This window comes from Galeopterus variegatus, unplaced genomic scaffold (assembly GCF_000696425.1).
Source record: "Galeopterus variegatus unplaced genomic scaffold, G_variegatus-3.0.2 Scaffold1282, whole genome shotgun sequence".
NCBI lineage: Eukaryota > Metazoa > Chordata > Mammalia > Dermoptera > Cynocephalidae > Galeopterus > Galeopterus variegatus.
The window spans coordinates 88,854-99,458 of NW_007727393.1; positions in this window are offsets into that span (position 1 = coordinate 88,854).

The following is a 10,605-nucleotide window of genomic DNA, read 5'->3' on the forward strand; positions in this document are numbered from 1 at the left end:
AGTGGTGGGGCAAACATAGGGTACATATTCCCATTCCAAAAGAGAGAAATAGGCCAAAAGAAAGGGGTATAGAGTTCTGAGCAAGTCCGAAATCCAGAAGGGCAGGCATTAAATCTCAAAGATGGTGAATCATGTACCTCAAGTCCATGTTCCACATCCTCTGCATGCTGGTGTGGGGGTTGGGTCCCAAAGTCCTTGGACAGCTCTGCTCCTATGGCTTTCCTGGTTGCAGGCCACAGTTCAGCAATCCCAGGCTGTCATTCCACTCTGTAGCTCCACAGGTCTGGGGCTTCCATGGCAGTCCTGTTCTCATGGCTCCACTAGACATGGTGCTGATGGGGTTTCTCTGCTGGAACTCCGACACTACGTTTCCACTTGGCATTGCTCTAGCGAAGGCTGTCTGCAGTGACTCTGTCCCTGTGACAGATCTCTTCCTTGGCCCCCAGACTTTTCCATACATCCTTTGAAATCTGAGTGGAGGCTCCCAAGCCTTCTGAGCTCTTGTATTCTGTGAACCTGAAGAACTAACACCACGTGGACACCACCAAGGCTTCTGTCTTGTATTTTCCAAAGCTGCAGGTCCAGCCACACCTGAAGCCAATTTAGCCACAGCTGGAGCAGCCAAAGCAGCTGGGGTGCTGGTGCTAGAAGCAGTTTCCCAAGGTGGCCCTGAGCAGTGAGCCTGTGGAGGGCTCCTCAAGCCAACTGGAAAAATAGTCAACTCTGTACCCCCGAAATATGTATAATCAATTATGGCTCAATTAAAAACTTTATTTTTTGTTGCAGTCCTGCTATGTGCCAGGTACTGAGGTAGGCACTGGGGATAAAAACTCACTCTCTCTTCCATGCCCAAACCTGAGACAGAGAAGCCCACGTGGGATCACAGTTCTGAGAGATCACAGGCAGCTGTGGGGCCCAGAGGAGGGGCCCCCAATGCATCCGAGGAGTCAGGGCCAGCTTTTAGGAGGAGGTGACTTCTGGGCTGAGGCTGAAGAGTGAGCAGGAGGAGGCAGCAAGAGCATGGGAAGGGAGCACAAAGAGGCTGGGGCTGGGGGCGATGCCAAGCCAGGTCACGGGGGTCCTTGAGGCTCTGCCGGGTGTGGGAGGAGAAGCAGGGTTAGGAGGACCGATTCTGGCATTATTATTTCCCCCTTTTACAGACTAAAATACAGAGGCCCAAGTCAGAGCAGGGACAGGCCCACACCCTACAAACCCCTGTCCAGTGCTCTTCCCGCTGCATCTGCAGTGTTCCAGGCACATCAGGTCCCTCCCTGGAAACTTCTGCAGCCCCTCAGGAAGGAGCCACCCTCCCATCCCGCCACACCTCCCTCATGCCTGCAGACCAGCCCTGACCTGAGTAACACTGACCCCAACCTGGAGAAAGCGATTCCCTTTCTGAATCCCTTCCAGTCTCATCAGTGAGAATGTGTTCTCTGCCCTACTCTGTCTTTAACGCTGAGTACCCCCAATCTCCTTTGTAACAGATAGAGAACAGGTCTCAGCACATGGCTTTGGGCCGGGGCACTGTGTCCGGGGCTAAAACATCATGTCCATTTCCAGAGATACCTTCTGTTTATGACAGAAGATACTTGCTTTTCACCTACTGTATCGTTTCCTTTTACCATAAATTCGTTGTTAACCATCAAACACATTTTAGGGACAACTGCGAAATCACTGGTGGACTAACTATTAGATATCAGAGAACTGTTAATTACTGTGGGTGAAATAACTGTCTTCTGTTATTAAGGGAAATGACCTTACTTTTTGGAAACAAAGGGTAGCGTACATGGGGATGAAAATTCACGGTGTCTGTAAGTGACACTAAAATACTTCAGAAAGAAATAGATGAGGCAAGAAAGTAAGGCAAAGGCCAACATTACACCTGGGTGTCGGGCACATAGTTCATAATGATATCCTCTATTTTTCTGTGTGTCTAAAATTATTCTAATTCAATCTAAGCGAGTTAATTCAAGGAAAACATTAAGAAAACAATCATTATGGCTGACCCTGGGTGGGGCCAAACTTGGGAACATGGAATGAGAATGAAGAAGACTGGGCAAGGTAGGAAGAACTTTCTGGGCTGGGAAAGCCAGCCCTGCATGTGGGAGGTCCATGCCCTGTGCATGCCTTCCCCTGTCTGCAGCCCCTTCCCCTGGAACACCGACTCTCCACCCAGCCTGGCATCTGGTGCTGAGTGGCTCCAAGGGCTCAGAGGCTGACTGTCCCCCTTCCCCGGGACTCTGCTCTCAGGTTTGGGGCCAGGCAGGAGGCCAATAGCTCAGTTGTCCACAAGTCCTGGGAGGCTCAGCCACTCTGCCAGTGTCTGGGGTGGGGACAGACAGAAGGGTACAGCCCCTTCTCACAGGCCCAGTCCACCCTTTTGGATCTGGGCCTAGGCATCTGTCTTCTCACTATCCACCTTATTGGACAGGCAGGGAAACTGAGACCAAGGCCTGACCCAAATCCCCTGTCTCAAAGCCTGGACTCTTCCTAGAGACCCAGGACACACAATACTGCAGAGGGAAGAGGTAGAGAGAAGGCCCAGGGCACAGAAGGGTCAGAAGCCAGCCTCTGGTCCCCAGTGAGCTCGGGTCATAAGCGGAGAGGGCACAGGATCCCAGAAGTCAGAGATCTCTGAGATGAGGGAATCACAGTACAGGCTGTGACCCTCGGCCCCAGCAGAGGTTTCTCCCCTCCTTAGCTGTGCCCCCATCAGAGCTGCCCCAGCCTCCCCCACTATTGCTCAAACAGAAACCTCAAGGCCACTCTCCACCCCTCCCTCTCCCTCACTCTCAAACCCAGTCAGTCGCCCCCCATCAAAGTCTCCCCTCTCATTCATTCGGTCAACAAATATGTATTGAGCTCCTATGTGTGCCTGGCACTAACTAGGAACCAGGGTCTAAACTGTGAACAAAACAGACACAGTTTCCACCCTGGTCAAGCTGACACTGGTGGAGAGGCAGACACCAAACAAGACACATAAACGAACATGAAACACTATGTCAAGGAGCACAGTGAGAAAGACTTGAGCAGCGTGTGCAGGCAACGATAGGGGGTGAGACTGTTTTAACGAGGAGTCACCTCTTAGGGGAGAGATTGAGCAGAGATGTGAATAAAGAGCGGGAGGGGCCATGGGGCTGCCTGGGGAAAGACAGGCCCAGGCGGCAGGATGGCAAGTGCTAAGGCCCTGGGGCAGGCAATGAGTTTGCCACAGGGAAGGAACAGCAAGGAGGCCGGTGTGGCTGAAGCGGAGAGCCAGGCGGTAGGCGGCAGGATGGCAAGTGCTAAGGCCCTGAGCCAGGGAACGAGTTTGCCACAGGGAAGGAACAGCAAGGAGGCCGGTGTGGCTGAAGCGGAGAGCCAGGCGGAGGGGAAGCAGCAGCAGGGTGTGACGGGGCAGGTTCCCGTGGGGAGGAACTGAGCAGGGAAAAGACAAGCTCTGACTTGGTTTCAGCAGCATCCTTTCGGCCGAGAATGGGGTGAAAGGAAAAAGGGGCAGAAGCAGGATAGTCAATGAAGGGACTCGTCCAGGCAGGACAGGAAGGAGGCTTGTGGGGAGGAACTGAGCAGGGAAAAGACAAGCTCTGACTTGGTTTCAGCAGCATCCTTTCGGCTGAGAATGGGGTGAAGGGGAAAAGGGGCAGAAGCAGGATAGTCAATGAAGGGACTCGTCCAGGCAGGACAGGAAGGAGGCTGGCGTGGTGGCAGTGGAGGGGCACGGAATGGCGGGATTCTGGATATGACAAGACGTACGGAGGGATCAGATGCAGGGTGTGGGAGAGAAAAAAAAGGAGTCTGGAGGGAAGATCGGCAGCTCCATTTAGGGGGCCGTGTTCCCCCCTGTATTTCTAGTGCATGGGATATATTAATCCCAACAAACAGTCGTTGAAAGAGAAAGAACAAATAAGGGAGTAGGAGGAGAATCCCAGCCTTGGATTCCTTCTTCCCACTTGAACGGTGTTTTTTCTTTTCAAGCCCATCAGAAGGCGACCCCTGGTGGCTAATTGTTGGAACTGCGCATCCTCAGGTTGTGGGCCCTAAATAACCCACAGCGGATCCTGGAGGATCCCTGGGACTGTATAAAGTCAGAACCACACCCCACCCCTCACTCACTTTACAGATGAGGATATTGAGGCTCACCTAGGGTTGGGGTCTGGTCTCCATCTCAACACCACCACCACTGCCCCTTCTGGCCTCCCAGTTATTGCTTTCCACAGCTGCACGGGGCTTTCAGGGAATCTTCCACACCCTCACAAAGATGCTGGTCTGCTTACAGACATCTCGGGTCTCAGCACTCCCAGCTCCCCAGATTAGCCCATAACATCCCTACTTTGCTAGGTGAGAAATCTCTGCCCCACCGTAGGCTGAAATTTCCACCATCCTTCACTCCCGGATTCCTGCCCTAAGGCACACAGCAGAGGTCAGTCTGCAGATACCCATTTTGCCACACATACACCTGGAAGCTGCTCCCCTCACCCCAGGTCCTCCAGCTTGGGTAAAGGGCATGCTCCCCGATCTGTATCATATTCAGATGGCCCCAGATTCCCCATCCCCCCACCCTCCAACCCCTGGCATGCCTTAGGCTGTCATTGTTCTTCACACAGGACAGGGCCAAGGAGAGGAAAGGAGGTCCCTGGTGTAGTCTGAGCAGAGCAGAGGGGGCTATCACCTCCCTTGAGCTGAATGTAAGACCTTTATTGATGCAACACAAGATAGAATTTGGTATTTTGTTTGTTTTTTTCTTCATTCTTCTTCTTTAAAAGTAATTTTTAATTTGGGGCCACATAACTAACAGGATTACTGACTCGTAAAAAATTAAAATATTTCAGTTAAGGTTAAAGTGCCCTCTGATCATTCCCATTCCCCCTTCCCATCCCCTGTTCCCTTCCACACACAAATTCCAAAGGTAACCGCTGCTGTCGATTTGAAATTTATTCTTCCAGGGTTTTTCCTATGGATGTCCATGTGGTAAACACACACACAGACACCTCTAAAGAAAATGTAGAATTTATTTGTAGGGATTGGTGGGGATTGGTTTTTACACAAATGGAATCATACTGTACATATTTATCCTCCTATTTCTTTTTCCACTCTTTTTGGGCTCTTGGGATCAATTCGTGGGTCTGAGATGGTATGGGCTTTGATGATGGGTGGGAGGGACTGCATTATGGTGCAGGCCCTTATGGGGAGCAAACTGGTCTTTAACTGGTCTGGAGGCCCCCTCAAGAGCCCCTCCCTAGCCCTCTTCTCCCAAATCTCCTTTTACCCCTTCCCCCCATCCCACCTCCCATCTTTTTCTCACCCTGGTATTCAGGCACACAACTCCCTTATGAAAAGGTCCTACACTACCAGATGCCTTCTTAAAAGGTTCTTCTCCAGAATTCGGGGCACTCTGCGCCGCCTGCTGGCTTCTGTGAGTAACTGCAGCGGAGCCTTCCCCATAATCCATTCACCCATCAATCCACTCACCTGTCAATCCATTCACAAAGTTGCCGACTCAACGTTTACGGCGTGAACCCTCCCTGCGGTCCGAGGACACAAACGCGGATTAGCTGATGTCTGCCCTGGAGACTCTCCCGGTGGAATGCGCGCGCCGTCGTGACCTGCCAGTAGAGTTTACAAATTTGAGGGCACAAGGTGCCGCGCCCTGCGTGGAAACACGTGGTCCAGTCTCCGCTCCTCTGGAGGGCAACTGCAGAACGTCTCTCAAGTTCACTGCTAGGAATAGATTCTACAGGCATTCTGCACAGGGCAAAATGACAGATTGGAAGGATGTTTATTGCAATGTTGTTCCTGATGGCAAATGATAAGCCCCCAGCAATGGCGGTAGGCTAAATTCATCCCGGTGTAAGTGGATGATGGAACACCAGGGCTGTAGGAAAGAGCCCCACCTGCCCACCAGGCCCACCGCTGACCTCGACCCTCCCTCGACAGCGAGCGTGAGACAGCTTCCCCCATGTACATCTGGCCGTTCTGGGGCCTGGGACTCTCTCCCCCTCAGAGGCTGTCCTGGCTGCCCCCACTGTGCAACGTACCCCCATTCCGTCCTCCCCAACTCCAGGTCCCTCCTTCTTCTTTCTTTTTTTTTTTTTAGTTTCCATATTGAAACAGAGTAAGGCTAGGCCTGTGAACCAAACTGACTCCATTTTCCCTGCAGAGGACACTTTGTTACTTTTCCACTCCCCAGTCATCAGACCCTCAGGGCAAATAATCACCCCATGGGCTGCCACGACCAAATAGACTGAGATAAGAGAGGAAACAGATATTTACTGAGTTGCAAAACCCCTCCCCAAGGCTTGTTTACTATAATTGTAAAAGTTACAGATTAACCTTAAGACCTCTTTAGGAATTCCCACCTGCCCACGAAGCATCAAGGTGACTGCTACAATGACCCTCCTGGGGTGACAATGATGAACACCACTGCCTACTGAGCATGCACCCATGACGCGAGCATGCGCCCATGACGCAACCAGGAAGAACAGAAGGGACCACCTCCAGTGACGCTGGCCTGCCACCCCTTAACTCCTTTCCCTGTAAGACCCTGAACAGCTCCCCTCGAGGGACTAGCTTTACTGTTGCTGCCCCCCTTATGCATCAGTCTATCTCCTCTTTTAATAAAGCGTTGCTTGCTTTACTGTTGGGTACATTGTTCATTTCTATGACTTTGGAATCCGAGAGCCTAATTTAATCATTGGCAAAAAATTGGAAAGCTTTGGACTCCAGAGAAGACTCTAGCTGCAAGAGGCAAGTGGCCACTGGGACTGTTTTGCTCCCGTGTCTCTGCTGCTGGTGGATCTCTCCTGGAGTCCCTGGCCTAAATTCTGACAAGGCAATGCTTTATTCTCTTTACCTTTCTCTGCTTTTCTGAGCCCTCTTCTGTTTGGTTGGATTGTATCCACGTCTGTATAGGTGCACCCTGGAGGGCTCCTGCCTGTGCTTTGTTTTTCTGATTTAAATCTAGTCGATACTTTTCTTTATGCTGAAAACAGTGGGGAGAACTGCTTTTATCAATTACTGTTAATGGAATAGGTTGGCCCTGCCGATTAGGACTAGGCTAAACCGGACCCCACTGCTCCTCTTTTCTCTTTGTTTGTTTGCTTGGTTAGACATTTAGTTGAGTACTGGTAATCTGAATAAACCTTGCCTCAACTTTTGGACTTTCAGGTTATTTGTTTAGTGCGAGAGGGCAAGCCGAGCCTGGCCTGTCGGTAACAATATTAAGGTTTATTTTTTCTTCTAGACTGAGGTTAAGTAACAACTTAAATAATTATCAGGATGTATGAATGAACATTCATCCAGAAGAAACGTTACCGTTTAAAAGTGGCTAAGAGATATTTTGCATGTAATAAATATATTTTATGTTTAGATTAACAGGCACCATACTGAGAGCAGAGAGATTTCTTTGCCTTTTGGTGGCTGGCCGGTAAGGGGATCCAAACCCTTGACCTTGGTGTTACCAGCATCATGCTCTAATCAAGTGAGCTAACCAACCAGCCCAGAGAAGTTTTTTTAACCAATACATAAATTACATTCAAGAACATGTGTTTATAGGGGCCGGCCCGTGGCTCACTCGGTAGAGTGCGGTGCTGACAACACCAAGGCCACAAGTTCGGATCCCATATAGGGATGGCCAGTTGGCTCACTGGGTGAGCGTGGTGCTGACAACACCAAGTCAAGGGTTAAGATCCCCTTACCGGTCATCTTTAAAAAAAAGAAAGAAAGAAAACGTGTTTATATCTTAAGTATGATATATCCTTAAATGTTTTTCTTCATATAGCACCCAAATTTCCAATCTGACTAGAAAGTATCTCCTAAAATATAACTCATACCTTAAGTCATAAAAATAAAGGTCAAAGAAAAAAACAATTTAAGACAAAATTTACAGTTTATGTTCTTAAGTCCCCATTCAGTAAAATATCATCAATAATTTACTAAAAAGCAAATGAACTGCATACATGCAATCTGTTAGTGCTAAAAATCTGAAATATATATTTTTAAAAGCCACTCTTCCTGACAATATTTTAAAATATTGCATCTCTGGTGGCCAACCTGAAAACTATCAAGCATTTTATTTCCCTAGTTTTCATACCTCCACCCCACCCCTACCCCTTTTTATACTTTAACATCCACCCAGCTTTTGGGTGGCGGGGGGTAAATACACTTATATCCCAAACAGAAAACACTGATAATACTCCTTGGTAAACAAGGAAATCCCAGAACAGTCCAAGCCTACAACTTTGCTCCTAAAGTGTGGTGCAGGCTAAAAGATAGGGGAAAAAACAATCAATGGTCCCTTTATTGATGCAGCCAGAATGCTCCTGAGAGTCCATAACGGTTTGAGAATTTGCTGATGTCATTCTGAAGAAAGTTTCCACAGATTGCAGACAAGTGTCGCCGAGTAAGTCTTTCATAATTTTTCTATTTATGTCTGCCACGGAGACTGAAAACACGAAAATCTTTTCATTACAAAGGCCAGCCTAGATGTCCATTTCCTTTTCCTGTTTCCCTCTTTATTCCTCGTGTTTTTTGGCAGAAACACTCTAGGTCTTCCTCTTCCTCGTCCGACATACTTCGAGACCTCTTTTCTGTTTGCTAAATCTTTATTTACTGGAAAACTTACCTTCTCTCTCCTCTCTGTTCGCCTCCTCTTGGCCTCCGGCTTTTTTTCTATAGAAGGTGATGATTTCTCTGTGTGTTGTGCGTTTAAAAGTTTTCTGCTACTAAATGCGTCACCGGAGGGGCTGGCCGGCTAGGTCAGCGGGTTAGAGCGTGCACGATAACACCAAAGTCCAGGGTTCGATCCCTGCACCGGCCGACCGACCGAAAGAAAAAATGCAACAACAGGGGCATGCTGCATGTAGGGTGCACTCGGGACACGACCCGGTGGCCGTCCTCGGTGTCCCGGCTCGAGCGGCGGCGGCTCGGCTCCGCCCTCAGATCTGCGCCGCGCCTCCGCTGGCCGGCTCTCAGGTTCTCTTTTTTTCTACAGAGCACATAACATACTAAGTAATTTCTTTATTGATTATGTGTATTGTCCATTTCCTGCCACTAGAATGCAAGGTTTTCAAGGACAAGGACTTCGGTTTTATTTTTTCCTTTTCTTTTTCTTTTTTTTTGGGGGGGGGGGGGGGGGTTGGAGGGGGCTGGTGACAGAGACAGGAGGAGGATGAAGCAAGCCCTGCCCTGAGGGAGTGCACAGTGACCAGTGTAGGATGATGTTTGCCCGAGGGGGAACTCACATGGGCTCTGAACAGGAGTGGCCAGGTCTTTGGGAGCTGAACACCACGCTCTAACCAATTGATTTGTTCAGTTTTATGCCCCAAGTTTTATATCCCAGTTTTATAGCTCATAGTGCCTGACAGAGCTGACAATTTGTTGAATGAATGAATGAATTCGAATGAATAAAAGAAGCCAATGAATGAAGCTCTCGATGTATGGGACATAGAAAGATCTCTAGGAGATAGGAAGTGAAAAAAGCAAGCTTAGGAATATGTGTGTGTGTGCCCCCCTGTGTAAATAACGTGGGTGGGATGTTTTTCTGCAAACTTAAAACTGCTCAAAATAATAGTCCATTAAATAAACAACAACAAAGGTTACACAAATTTCTGGAGATTACAAGGAAGGAGCGAATATATTAGTTGGGATTCACTCACGTATTCACCAAACTTTTATTAGGCTCCCAGTATTTACTGTTTATAATAGATACAGATATCAGGAAAGGCTTCCTTGAGGGAGGTGGCATTTGAGATTGGCTTTGAAACATTTCAACTTTGTTTTCTTTTTGGTGGCTGGCCAGTAGGGGATCCAAACCCATGACCTTGGCATTATAAAGCTATGCTCTAACCAACTGAGCTAACGGCCAGCTCAGAAGCTTTACACCTGTTAATTTTGTTTCGTTTTGTTTGTTTTTTGGCAGCTGGCCGGTAGGGGGATCCAGACCCACGACCTTGGTGTTATAAAGATATGCTCTAACCAACCAAGCTAACCGGCCAGCTGAGGTTGGCTTTGAAATATGCAGGTCATGCCAGAAAGAAATGGGTGCAGAAAGGATATTCTAATAGAAGGATCGGTATGGAAATTTTGGTGGTCAGATGTACTATAAATTCTTGGAGAATGGGAAGCAGTTCTGGCTGTCAGTAGCGAAGGCTATGTATAAGAAAGAGCAATTGATAGACTTGTCAAGGTTTATCAGTTCCAGCTGAGAAAAGACTTAAATGTGAGGCTTAAGCATTTTTCTTAATTTGGTGAGTGACGGGAGTCTTTGAAGGCTGGTGGTTAGGATGTGTTTTTAAATCAAAAATAAATCAAGGATTTGGATCCCTGTACCGGCCAGCTGCCAAAATAAATAAATAAATAAAAATAAAAGTAACATAAGAGGCATCTGTGAGAAGATGGCTGGAGGTGAAAACACAGCAGCAGAGATGCGAGTCAGACTTGAGGGGGAACTTCCTGGCAGAGTTGGGAGGGAGAAATTGGGGCCAGGAGCACCTCACTGCTGTAATGCTGGTGCAGGACAAGCATTCCAGGCTCCCATAGGGAGGAAATGCTTGTGTCCTTGAGACCTAAATTATTTGGTACTGTAGGGTTAGGGAAAATGGCTTCTCT